Raw genomic sequence first — 12706 nt, 5'->3', positions numbered from 1 at the left:
ATTGCTTCTTTAATCTGAACAACAGTTTTCAGCTGTGCTAACATAAATTGCAAAAGGGTTTTCTAATGATAGATTAGCCTTTTAAAAATGATAACCTTGGATTAGCGAACACAACGTGCCATTGGAACGCATGAGTGATTGGTTGCTGATAATGGGTCTCTGTACGCCTATGTAGATATTCCATTACAAATCTGCCGTTTCCAGCTATAATAGTCATTTACAACATTAACAATGTCTACACTGTATTTCTGATCAAATTTATGTTATTTTAAATGGACAAAAACTGTGCTTTTCTTTAAAAACCGAGGACATTTCTAAGTGACTGCAAACTTTATACGGTAAATGTAAATGTAATGTAATGTAGTGTATGTGTTATGGCTTTTCAGCCATATCGTGGATCAAGAGCTATCTATCTAATATAACAGATGGTTTTCTTTAATGGTTGTGTGGTGTACAGCAGGGAAGCTTTCTAGGCCCTCTACTCTTTTTTATTTTTACTAACAACCTGCCACTGACATTAAAAGAAGCATGTGTGTCCATGTGTGCTGATGAACCAACCATATATGCATCAGCAACCACATCTAATGAAGTCACTGAAACCCTTAACAAAGATTTGCAGTCTGTTTTGGAATGGGTGGCCAGTCATAAACTGGTCCTAAACATCTCTAGAACTAATTGTATTTGGGGCAAATAATTCCGTAAGGTCTTAAGACCTCAGCTGAATCTGGTAATGAATGGTGTGGCTGTTGAGGAGACATGGTGTTACCTTAGATTGCAAACTGTCATGGTCAAAACATATAGATTCAATGGTTGTAAAGATGGGGAAAGGTCTGTCTGTAATAAAGAGACACTCTTCTTTTTTTGACATCACACTCCACAAAGCAAGTCCGACAGGCTATATTTTTGTCTTATCTTGATTATTGTCCAGTCCTATTGTGTTGCAAAGAAATACCTAGTTAAGCTGCAGCTGGCCCAGAACAGAGCCGTACGTTGTAACATAGATGCAGGGAGTCAGGAAACAAGTGCAGTTGGTGAGTTTAACAACAAAACAGGAGAAGCGTACAAAGCATGAAAAACAAAACCAATTCTGCCTGAAGACTGAGGCTACTGAGGGCTAAATAAAGAGGAAGTAATCAAGGTAATGATGAAGTCCAGGTGTGCATAACAATGGGGAGCAGATGTGCGTAATGATGGTTGCCAGGTATGCGTAATGTGGTTTGCCAGGACCGGTGGTTAGTAGACGGTGTCGTCGTGACACACGTCTTGTTCGTCATTGTAATCAGAGGGCTAAAATGAATACTATGCATGCCAGTTTCTCTTGGCTAAGAGTTGAGGAAAGACTGGCTATGTCACTTCTTGTTTTTATAAGAAACATTAATGTGTTGGAAATTCTAAACTGTTTGCATAGTCAACTTACACACAATACTGACACACACACTTACCCCACCAGACATGCCACCAGGGGTCTTTTCACAGTCCCCGGATCCAGAACAAATTCAAGGGAACATACAGTATTATACAGAGCCATGAGTGCATGGAACTCCCTTCCATCTAATATAGCACAAGTGAAGAGCAAACCTGTTTTTTTTTAAACGAATAAAGCAACCCCTCTTCCCCATGTTCATGTTTTTAAATGTATGTAAATAGTCTGTAATGTCTTCTTCGTTATGTGTCGGACCCCAGTAAGACTCGCTGTCGCATTTGGCGTTGTCTAATGGGAATCCTAATAAATCAAATAAAATCTCTTTCTAATCTCTCTCCCTCTTCTCCCACAGGTGGCTAGTGCTCTTTCAGCCATGGTGATTCCAGTCATCATGCTGTAGATTGGGGCTGTCTTTGAGGAGCTGCCAAAGGTACCATTCTATTGCCTGTTCTGTGTGTGATTGTGATTGCTGGCTATCTTTCTGTCCACCAGGAAGTGTTGGCACCCATCGTCTATGTGAACCTGCGTGGCATGATGAAACAGTTCATGGATATGGTGAGAGAGAGAGAGGACAAGAGAAATAAAGAGAGCAAGAGAGAGAAAGAGGTAGGGAGAGGAATGGTAGAGAGGGATAGAGGTGAGATGACGGAGGAGAGTGGAGAAAGAGAAGAGAGGGGTCTTAGATTTGATTTCAAGTTCATATATTGTTTTTTTCCTCACAGAGATGATAGGATCCCACACTCTTAGAAAAAAACCTAAAAGGGTACTTCGGATGTCCCTATATGAGAATCCTTTGAAGAACCCTTCTTGGTTCAAGTTAGAACTTTTTGGGGTTCCATATAGAACCCTTTGCAAAAAGGGTTCTACCTGGAACCCTTTTTTCTAAGAGCGCATAGTAGAAACAGAAGTCTCAGGGTTAAAGTGAGAGCGTGTGGTGAGCGTGTGGTGAGGGAGGAAGATGTGTGTTAACTGGTGTTTGTTTTCCTCTGTCTGGCCCCTTCCCTCTCTCGCCTAGCTGGTGTGGATGGCCACTCTGATCCTGACCGTGCTCTTCAAACCTGGCCTATGCCTGGCAGCCTCCATTGCCTTCTCGATGCTCACGGTCATCTTCAGGACCCAGCTGTGAGCACACAATCACTCACATGCACACATGTATTCCCAACCACTATAAACCACAGCCCACATTAACTCCACTCTATCCCTGACAGACTCCACCTAAACACGAACCTCCAACACTACTCATTTCAATACACCCCCCCACTCATCATTAAATAATTTGCTCTTTATAGTCAGTTTAACAGATTTAAAAGGGACTCAACGTCTCATCTGCTCCTCTTACTGTGATAAATTACATGTTAAATCCCTATGCCTGTCTATTTGTCAGTTTCGGGCCAAAGTACTCCTCTTCTAGGGCAGGTCCCTGAGACTGACATCTACAGACCAGTGGAGGACTATAATCAGTAATGTGTCCATGGAAACAAGATAAATACGTAAAGATACAATACATATTCAGTTACTCTAATCATACTGCCACTCAATCAATGGGAAATCTTTAACTTGTAGGTACCAGGGCTATGTCTGTGAAGGTGTTTCACTTACATTTTCGGCAGTATATCAGTTGTTAAGTGAACTTTAACTCCGGAGTGAAGTATCACCTAGGTACATATCTAGGATCAGCTTCCCCTCCCCCAATCCTACCATTAGTGGGGAAAATGCTAAATGGACCTAAAATCAGCATCTGATGTGTAATTTACATTTACATTTAAGTCATTTAGCAGACGCTCTTATCCAGAGCGACTTACAAGTTAGAGCGACTTACAAGTAATGACACAGCAACTATGTGTGATGATATATATCATCACATCTTTAGCCAACTTGGTCTCAGAGCATTTCGTATTAATCTGTATGTAAATCTGAGACACTCCATTTAGTGTGATATGTTACGTTTCGTATGGGACAAGGACGTCCCGGCCGGCCAAACCCTCCCCTAACTCGGAAGATGCCGGGCCAATTGTGCGTTGCCTCATGGGTTTCCCTTTCACGGCCGGCACGGGTCTCGAACCAGCATCTGTAGCAACTCAGTTTGTACTGCGATGTCGTGTCTTAGACCGCTACGCCACTCGGGATGGAGTTGAGGCTCCATTTACAAACGTTTTTAATACTTATCAACTGCCCTGCACAAAGTATCAAAATACTACACACGACTCTTAAATCATTTCATTTAAATGTTAATTATATTTGTTGATCACAGAAACAAATAATGAAATGTTAATTATACAAAGCAGCCCGTGTAATCATCTGCCAGAGAGCAGCCCCAATCAGCCCGAGCCCCAAGTAATACATTTGGGCCAGATAACTCACACCGGAAGCGGTCCGAGCTCAATCCCCACATCCAGCCATAAGTAATACTGCTGAAGGCGGCCCAGACTCGGGCCATATGACGTCGGCCGAGTCTGACTCTCAGCCGAGTGCCCCCGACTCTCAGCCGGAATCAGCCCAGATCCACTGTGCTAGCTGGGAAGGGTTAGCCAACATGCCTAAGTCGTTGCAAAGTTGTTTATTAATTAGCTAAAATGCTAAAGTTGTCCACACTGAGATTCAAACACCTTGGGGTTGCTAGACGTTTGCATTATATGGCCACCCATCCACCCCGACGAACCACCCTCCTTTCGTTTTTGCCTTAAGTAACCTTCTATCTTATGAAACCATACCAAACGTAACATATCATACTAATTTGAGTGTCCCAGATTTAAGTTTACTATGTTACGTACAGTCTAAGAGACCAGTCCGCTTTATCAAGTCTGTTATAACAAGGGGTGCATTTGTAAATTCACTTTGGAGTGTGCTCGTAAATTCAGACAGTTGTCAGATTGTCCATTCGTAAATTCAGAGCGCTTCGCTCTCGGAGCGTTAAGAGTGCACACTGGACGTTATGGCCGAGGAGTAGGGTTGATCCCAGCATTCTGACCACACAACGCAGTCAATCAGGTTAAAGGTTAAATAAAATAAATAAAAGAGCACCCAAGCTAACTGGCTAACGTTGGCTAGCTTGCTAGCTATTTCCAGACACAAATGAGAGAACACCCCACTCTGACCATTTTACTCGCCCTAGCAGAGCTGGTTAGGCTGTTTTCATGTTATCCAGAGCGTTGGTGACTGTAACTGTGCTGCTGGCAACAATTTAAACACGCTTTTTTTGCCGACGTTTACCGACACCGGCCATATTAAACGGGTGTTGAGCGTTCGTAAATTAATCCGTTATTCTGCACTCTGGCACACTCAGACGAGAGTGCTCTGAAATCGGAGGAGGAGTGCTCTGAAATCGGAGGAGGAGTACTCTAAAATCGGAGGAGGAGTGCTCTGAAATCGGAGGAGGAGTGCTCTGAAATCGGAGGAGACGGCCAGAGAATTTCCAAATGCGCCCAAGAGCATTGCTATAAGGTACCATTCCTTCTCAGGTGAAGGAGGTCCCCGGGGTAGTTACCAGCCTCGGACAAGGTGAGGTCACAGGTCAAAGGTGACACAACGATGACACTACTCAATTACGAGCCAAGAAATCAGAACAACACCGCAATTACTATGCGCTACACAAGGAATTACTATGCGCTACACAAGGAATTACTATGCGCTACACAAGGAATTACTATGCGCTACACAAGGAATTACTATGCGCTACACAAGGAATTACTATGCGCTACACAAGGAATTACTATGCGCTACACAAGGAATTACTATGCGCTACACAAGGAATTACTATGCGCTACACAAGGAATTACTATGCGCTACACAAGGAATTACTATGCGCTACACAAGGAATTACTATGCGCTACACAAGGAATTACTATGCGAATTACTATGCGCTACACAAGGAATTACTATGCGCTACACAAGGAATTACTATGCGCTACACAAGGAATTACTATGCGCTACACAAGGAATTACTATGCACTACACAAGGAATTACTATGCACTACACAAGGAATTACTATGCACTACACAAGGAATTACTATGCACTACACAAGCTTACTTTGACAAACTGGCGAAACGCCTGACCTGTTATTGTTACATTTTGCTGTGTGCGCATCGAGAGGTTGAGAGGCATTGTTAAGATGTCATCCATTAGAATGTCCCACTCCCTTGCCATTGTGTCTGCAGCGTGGGATTGACGTCACTAAGCTCATCTCCCGAAAGTAGAAAGCGTAGGCCGAGAGATTGAGGAAGGAAATGAAAGAGGCCAGGAAAGCAAACGACAACAAAAAAGGAAAAAGAAGAACGCACAGGAACCGGAGGAGGAGTGACACTGAAAAGATAGGGAGAATACTAGTCTGTTTGTGTAGCTCCAGTGTAATCCACTAATAGGGTCTATGGTCAGGATTGGTCAGGATAGTATTGGATTAATATGCAGGTAATGTGATGAGTGTCTTATGAATGATCCTTCCATGTGTTCTCCTGTCCAGGAGGGGGAGCCAGACAGTTCAGAGAAGGATGTGGAGAATGATCAAATCATGTCAAATCTAATGTTATTTGTCACATGTTTAGAAGATGTTATTGCGGGTGTAAGCGAAATGCTTGTGATGCAATGTGAGGTGCTGTCTGCCTGTTGTCATAGCAGTAAGCAGGCAGAACAGGTTGAGTAAGATTACCTCTCTCTATCTCTCTTTTTTCTCTAATACATTCGCTCAGTTAAATTCAATGATGCTTTACTGCTATGACTGCAAAAATGCAATGTTCTCAAAACGAGACACATAATTCCATTTTTTGTTTGTTTGATGGAGCAGTCTCCCTCGCTCTGACCCCGACATTTGACCTCTCTCCGGTGCTGTTTCAGAGCCAAAGGGACTACGGCGATATCGGTGTGGAGGTGGTGGATGTCAGAGTGAGGTTTACATTTTCAATTTACTATTATCAAAAACCGTCATGCCGAACATGCAGCACCGTAACAGCAATGCATTCCGTGGATGCGGAAAATAGCATTGTTTGTGTGTGTTTCCCATAACGTTTTTACAGCTATTTACTTTGATTATCTTATGTAATTAGGGAAATTGCTTATCATGACTGATTATACAGGCAAAATCACTAAAGGGGCCAATGTTTATCTAGGAATGTTGATTAACCATAATTATGAATGTTGAATCCCTTCTCTCACGCTTCTCCTCTTCCTTCCTCTATCCCCCTACATCTGTCCCGCTCCCTCCCTCCCTCTCGCTCTCGCTCTCTAGCTGGTGTTATTGAGAAACTGGAAAGATGAGGATTCGTCAGTGAGAAAGTCACTAAAGTGTGTCTCTTCTCCTCAATCCACAAATGCTGTGCTTTACTGTCAGACAGACAGGGCCCAGATGGACAGTGATGACGAGGTGAAACACACACGAGCACGACACGTGCACACACACTGATGCACACACACTGATGCCCCCATTCTCATCGACGGGGCTGCAGTGGAGCAGGTTGAGAGCTTCAAGTTCCTTGGTGTCCACATCACCAACAAAGTAGAATGGTCAAAGCACACCAAGACAGTCGTGAAGAGGGCACGACAAAGCCTATTCCCCCTCAGGAGACTGAAAAGATTTGGCATGGGATCCTCAAAAGGATCTACAGCTGCACCATCGAGAGCATCGTGACTGGCTGCATCACTGCCTGGTATGGCAACTGCTCGTCCTTCGACCGCAAGGCAGGTAGTGGGTGGTGACAGAGGGTAGTGCGAACGGTCCAGTACATCACTGGGGCCAAGCTTCCTGCCATCCAGGACCTCTATACCAGGTGGTGTCAGAGGAAGGCCCTACAAATTGTCAAAGACTCCAGCCACCCAAGTCATAGACTGTTCTCTCTGCTACCGCGCGGCAAGCGGTACCGGAGCGCCAAGTTTAGGTCCAAGAGGCTTCTAAACAGCTTCTACCCCCAAGCCTTATGACTCCTGAATACCTAATCAAATGGCTACACAGACTATTTACATTGCCCACCACTCCCCCTCTTTTACACCGCTGCTACTCTCTGTTGTTATCATCTACGCAAAGTCACTTCAATAACTCTACCTTCATGTACATATTACCTCAACTAACCGGTGCCCCCGCATGCATATTGACTCTGTACCGGTATCCCTCTGTATATAGTCTCCACATTGACTCTGTACCGGTATCCCTCTGTATATAGTCTCCACATTGACTCTGTACCGGTATCCCTCTGTATATAGTCTCCACATTGACTCTGTACCGGTATCCCTCTGTATATAGTCTCCACATTGACTCTGTACCGGTATCCCTCTGTATATAGTCTCCACACTGACTCTGTACCGGTATCCCCCTGTATATAGTCTCCACATGGACTCTGTACCGGTATCCCCCTGTATATAGTCTCCACATTGACTCTGTACCGGTATCCCTCTGTATATAGTCTCCACACTGACTCTGTACCGGTATCCCCCTGTATATAGTCTCCACATTGACTCTGTACCGGTATCCCCCTGTATATAGTCTCCACATGGACTCTGTACCGGTATCCCTCTGTATATAGTCTCCACATGAACTCTGTACCGGTATCCCTCTGTATATAGTCTCCACATGGACTCTGTACCGGTATCCCTCTGTATATAGTCTCCACATTGACTCTGTACCGGTATCCCTCTGTATATAGTCTCCACATGGACTCTGTACCGGTATCCCCCTGTATATAGTCTCCACATCGACTCTGTACCGGTATCCCTCTGTATATAGTCTCCACATTGACTCTGTACCGGTATCCCTCTGTATATAGTCTCCACATTGACTCTGTACCGGTATCCCTCTGTATATAGTCTCCACATTGACTCTGTACCGGTATCCCTCTGTATATAGTCTCCACATTGACTCTGTACCGGTATCCCTCTGTATATAGTCTCCACATTGACTCTGTACCGGTATCCCTCTGTATATAGTCTCCACATGGACTCTGTACCGGTATCCCTCTGTATATAGTCTCCACATTGACTCTGTACCGGTATCCCTCTGTATATAGTCTCCACATGGACTCTGTACCGGTATCCCTCTGTATATAGTCTCGCTATTGTTAATCTACCGCTGCTCTTTAATTACTTGTTACTTTTATTTCTTATTCTTATCTGTATTTTGTAAACTGCATTGTTGGTTAGGGGCTCGTAAGCAAGCATTTCACTGTCAGGTTCACCTGTTCTATTCGGAGCATGTGACTAATCAAATTTGATTTGATATTTGATTTGAAGCAAATGCATGCACTACAAGCCCACACACTCACAATTACTCACATTCTTTTACAGTTTCTAACCTGTTTATATTGTACACATACACTGAGTGTACAAAACATTAGAAACACCTGGTTAAAGAATGATTTTTAAGCCTTGAGACAATTGAGACATGGATTGTGTGTGTGCCCTTCGGAGAACGAAAAGGGCAAGACAAAATATGCGTGTCTTTGAATGGGGTACAGTAGTAGTTGCCAGGCGCACCGGTTTGAGAGTGTCAAGAACTGCAACTCTGCATAGCTTTTCACGCTCAATAGTTTCCATCTGTATCAAGAATGGTCCACCACCCAAAGAACATCTGGCCGGCTTGAAACAACTGTGGGAAGAATTGGAGTCAACATGGGCCAGCATCCCTGTGGAACCCCTTCGACTCCTTGTAGAGTCCATTCCCTGACCAATTGAGGCTTGGGGAAAATTGGGTTGTATACTCAATATTAGGAATGTTTTGTACACTCAGTGTATAGACAAATGGTTCTCTACAAACATTTTGTTTTGTCGGGTTTAGGTTTTGGTTGCTGGCAGCTCTGTTTTAGTGTTCAGTTGCATGCATGGCTCTTTTGCAGCTCCACAGGGGGATCTTACATGTTTCTGGTAGTTGTTTTACGAGTGATCGGTCAGGTTATACTGATAAATGCTGAAAACCCTTACCTGAAACAGTCCAGTGGCTCTATTTGATCAAATCTAACACAATGGTAAGGTAGAGATATATGTTCAGGGGTGTGTCAGAAATACTTCTGCTATTTTCACAGACGGAATTGTGAGTGCAATAGCTGGCGGTGGCTCGAAAGGGCTGGGTTTTGATTAACAAACAAGTTGTACGTGTGATGAGGGCTAGGCCACTCAACACATTCCATAGCCTAATACTGCATGCATTTGTATGAAGTTCTGTAGGTTATTGATGGGCTTTGCGTTGTCACCAACTACAATTCAGCTGGAGGCATGGAATATTCTTGTCCTGGTCCATTGTGGCATCCTAGTCCATTGTGGATTGATACTACAGTTTATGAAATACTATAGGCTACAGTAAAGAGTAATAGCAACGGTAGGTGGTAGATCAGCTTTAATATTGCAGATAGATTGTAGCGTCCATCAATGTAATTGTCTGCATCATGTCTACTTCCAGCTTATCCATACTGTACACATTTTACGGACACAAATCTATTTGACAATAGATATATTTGTTTGTTTTTAGTCCTCTCCTTCCTCTACCCTCAACCTCTCTCATCTATTTCTGATGTCCATCCAGTTTGATTTCTATTTGCCATATATTTTTAACTGTGCTATTTCACAAAAGTCCTGAACCTAAATACATTTTACACACACAGTGTATTTTACATGAGTTATCTTGTTGTTATTAGTCCCTCCCTCCAGCTCCATGCAAACCCTCCCGTCTATCTCTTAACACCATTCATATTGGGTCTCTATTTGCCATATATTTTTCGACTGTGCTGTGATGCTTCACTACACTTCTGAACCTTTCTATTCTCACAGTTTCTACAGATTGTAAATGAAAGAGAAACATTTTTGTTATAAGTATTATTATATTATTGATCGATTGACTGTGACTTTTCAAATCACCCAGTATTGCTGTCTGCAGTGTTAGTTCTGGGTAAATGTTGCAATTCTTCAGCCATTCCTGGACCTGTGACCAACTACAAGCTACATATGGACAGTACCAAAATAAATGATCTAATGACTATGTTTCTTTGCAGCAAAATCTCCAGAGCTGGGAAGGTTGTATCCCCCATTTATATAACTTTCTATTGGTTGCAATAATTTTGTATAATCATTTTTATTGAAAAATTCTAAGTTTTGAATCCGGTGTTGTTTTGTGTATCAGTTCATAAACCATGTGCCATGGAATCAGTACATCCAAAATCGTTTCCCAACTAGTTTGCAATCTATATGGCACACCTGTCATTTTTTTGGTCCTTAAATTAAACTAGGATACTTTTTTATTTATCACAATTTTCTTTAAACAAATTGTGGTCTTTAATGCAGGGCCGACAGACAAGTTCCTTACATCCAGTGTTTGCTCAATAACCTTTTGGAGTGTTGGCAGTCAACATTGTTGTAATTGGCTTCAACGAGCCTCGCCTACATGTCTATACGCATTGCACTTCTCCTAAAATAAAACATGTCAGGCTCCAGTAAATTGTATCGTATGTGTGAGGCACGTTCTCAATAAGCAAAATATTACCTAGGCCTACCGTTGATACTGCATTATAGGACAGAATCATTTAAATACGTTTGGAGGAGAGGGGTTCTTTGAAGATGGGGATGGATACTTGAACAAGAGAAAATGAAGTATGCAGGGAGACATATGTGTGTATGTTTTAGGATGTGCAATATACTTTCAATTCAATGCACTCATTTAAACACCTTTTATAGATCGGCTACTTTGCAAGGCAAGGATAAAAAAGATAAGATGCATTGCTGTTGAACCAGCCTTAGTAGTCTAGACCTATGGTAAGGGTCGCCTATGGAGGGCTTGATATTAATAGGAAAACAAGCTGTTTTTTTCTGTTTTTTAAAACCACAGCAATACTTGAAAAGTGAAATTAAGTAACATATGCAGGTATGTGAATAATGAAAATGCATGAGGGCAAAAAAAATCTAAAAAATATTTCAAAGCATTCTCAGTAGATCATTTAAACTGCTTTATTCATTAGGCTATTTGGCTAATGGTCAGGATATTTAAAAAAGTACCCATGAGATGCTGCTAAACCAGCCTTGATTAAGGGGAGGGTATGGTATAAAACACAAGGAAAATTTAGTTTCATGTATCGATTCCATTCAATCATTTCCAGACATTACTATGAGCCCGTCCTCCCCAATTAAGGGGCCACCAGCCGCCTGTGAGATGTACTTATTAGCAAGTTCAGAATGCTTGACATTCATACTTGTGTACTCATATTTTTGGACACCGAAAGAAAGTAAGAAAGAAACAATGTATCACAAAGAGACACACAAACCTTGAGACACCTAGATCGATGTACATTGAAACAAAATAATATACTTCCATGACCTTCCAACAACCAAATAGATACACCTTTGGGTAAACTTTTATATTGAAAGATATTTACTTATTCTGTGCTAAATAAAGGATTGTATATTTATTGTTGAAATTGTTAATAAATATTTATAAAATGTATTTTAAGAGATTTTGTTGAACAAGTAATATTTTTATTTCTCAAAATGGTCCTGAGGCCCTTGTTAAGGTCAACTGAATTTGAAATGTAGTCAAACAAAAAACGGCCCATAATAGTGTCAATCAAAATAATGACTGAATGTTCAATATTATCTGCATGTGCTGTGTCATGTAGTTTTAATTTACTGTAGTACAGTACCAGTCAAAGTTTGAACACACCTACTCATTCAAAGGCTTTTATTAATTTTTTTAACGAATTTCTACATTGTAGAATAACAGTGAAGACATAAAAGCTATGAAATAACACATATGGAATCATGTAGTAACCAAAAAAGGATTAAACAAATCAAAATATATTTTAGATTTTAGATTATTCAAATTGAAACATTTATTTGGGCTGCAATCTGAAGTGAAGTTTTCCTCTGCAGCAGAGTTAACTCTGGGTCTTCCTTTCCTGTGGCAGTCCTCTTGAGAGCCAGTTTCATCATAGAGCTTGATGGTTTTTGTGATTGCACTTGAAGTAACTTCTTCAACTTCTTGAAATGTTCCTTATTGACTGACCATGTCTTAAAGTAATGATGGACTGTCATTTCTCTTTGCTTATTTAGGCTGTTCTTGCCATAATATGGACTTGGTCTTTTACCAAATAGGGATCTTCTGTATACAACCCCTACCTTGACACAACACAACTGATTGGCTCAAACGCATTAAGAAGGAAATAAATGACACACATGTACATCTAACAAGGCACACCTGTTAATTGAAATACATTCCAGGTGACTACCTCATGAAGCTGGTTGAGAGAATGCCAAAAGTGTGCAAAGCTGTCATCATGGCAAAGGGTGGCTACTTTGAAGAATCTCAAATATAAAAAATACGTTG

The 12706-nt window shown here is 41.7% G+C and overlaps 1 long non-coding RNA gene across 1 annotated transcript; it reads left to right on the top strand.

Moving 5' to 3' along the window:
• Positions 1 to 5277: 5277 nt before the first annotated feature.
• Positions 5278 to 11801, top strand: LOC115131968 (uncharacterized). The gene is made up of 2 exons (XR_010464368.1): positions 5278 to 6300; positions 6644 to 11801. It is a non-coding gene; the product is annotated as an uncharacterized LOC115131968 (long non-coding RNA).
• The last annotated feature ends 905 nt before the right edge of the window (positions 11802 to 12706 follow it).

The sequence above is a fragment of the Oncorhynchus nerka genome, linkage group LG7 (genome assembly GCF_034236695.1).
Source record: "Oncorhynchus nerka isolate Pitt River linkage group LG7, Oner_Uvic_2.0, whole genome shotgun sequence".
NCBI lineage: Eukaryota > Metazoa > Chordata > Actinopteri > Salmoniformes > Salmonidae > Oncorhynchus > Oncorhynchus nerka.
Note: the sequence above shows the minus strand (reverse complement) of the source record. Positions and strands in the feature narration are given on the sequence as shown.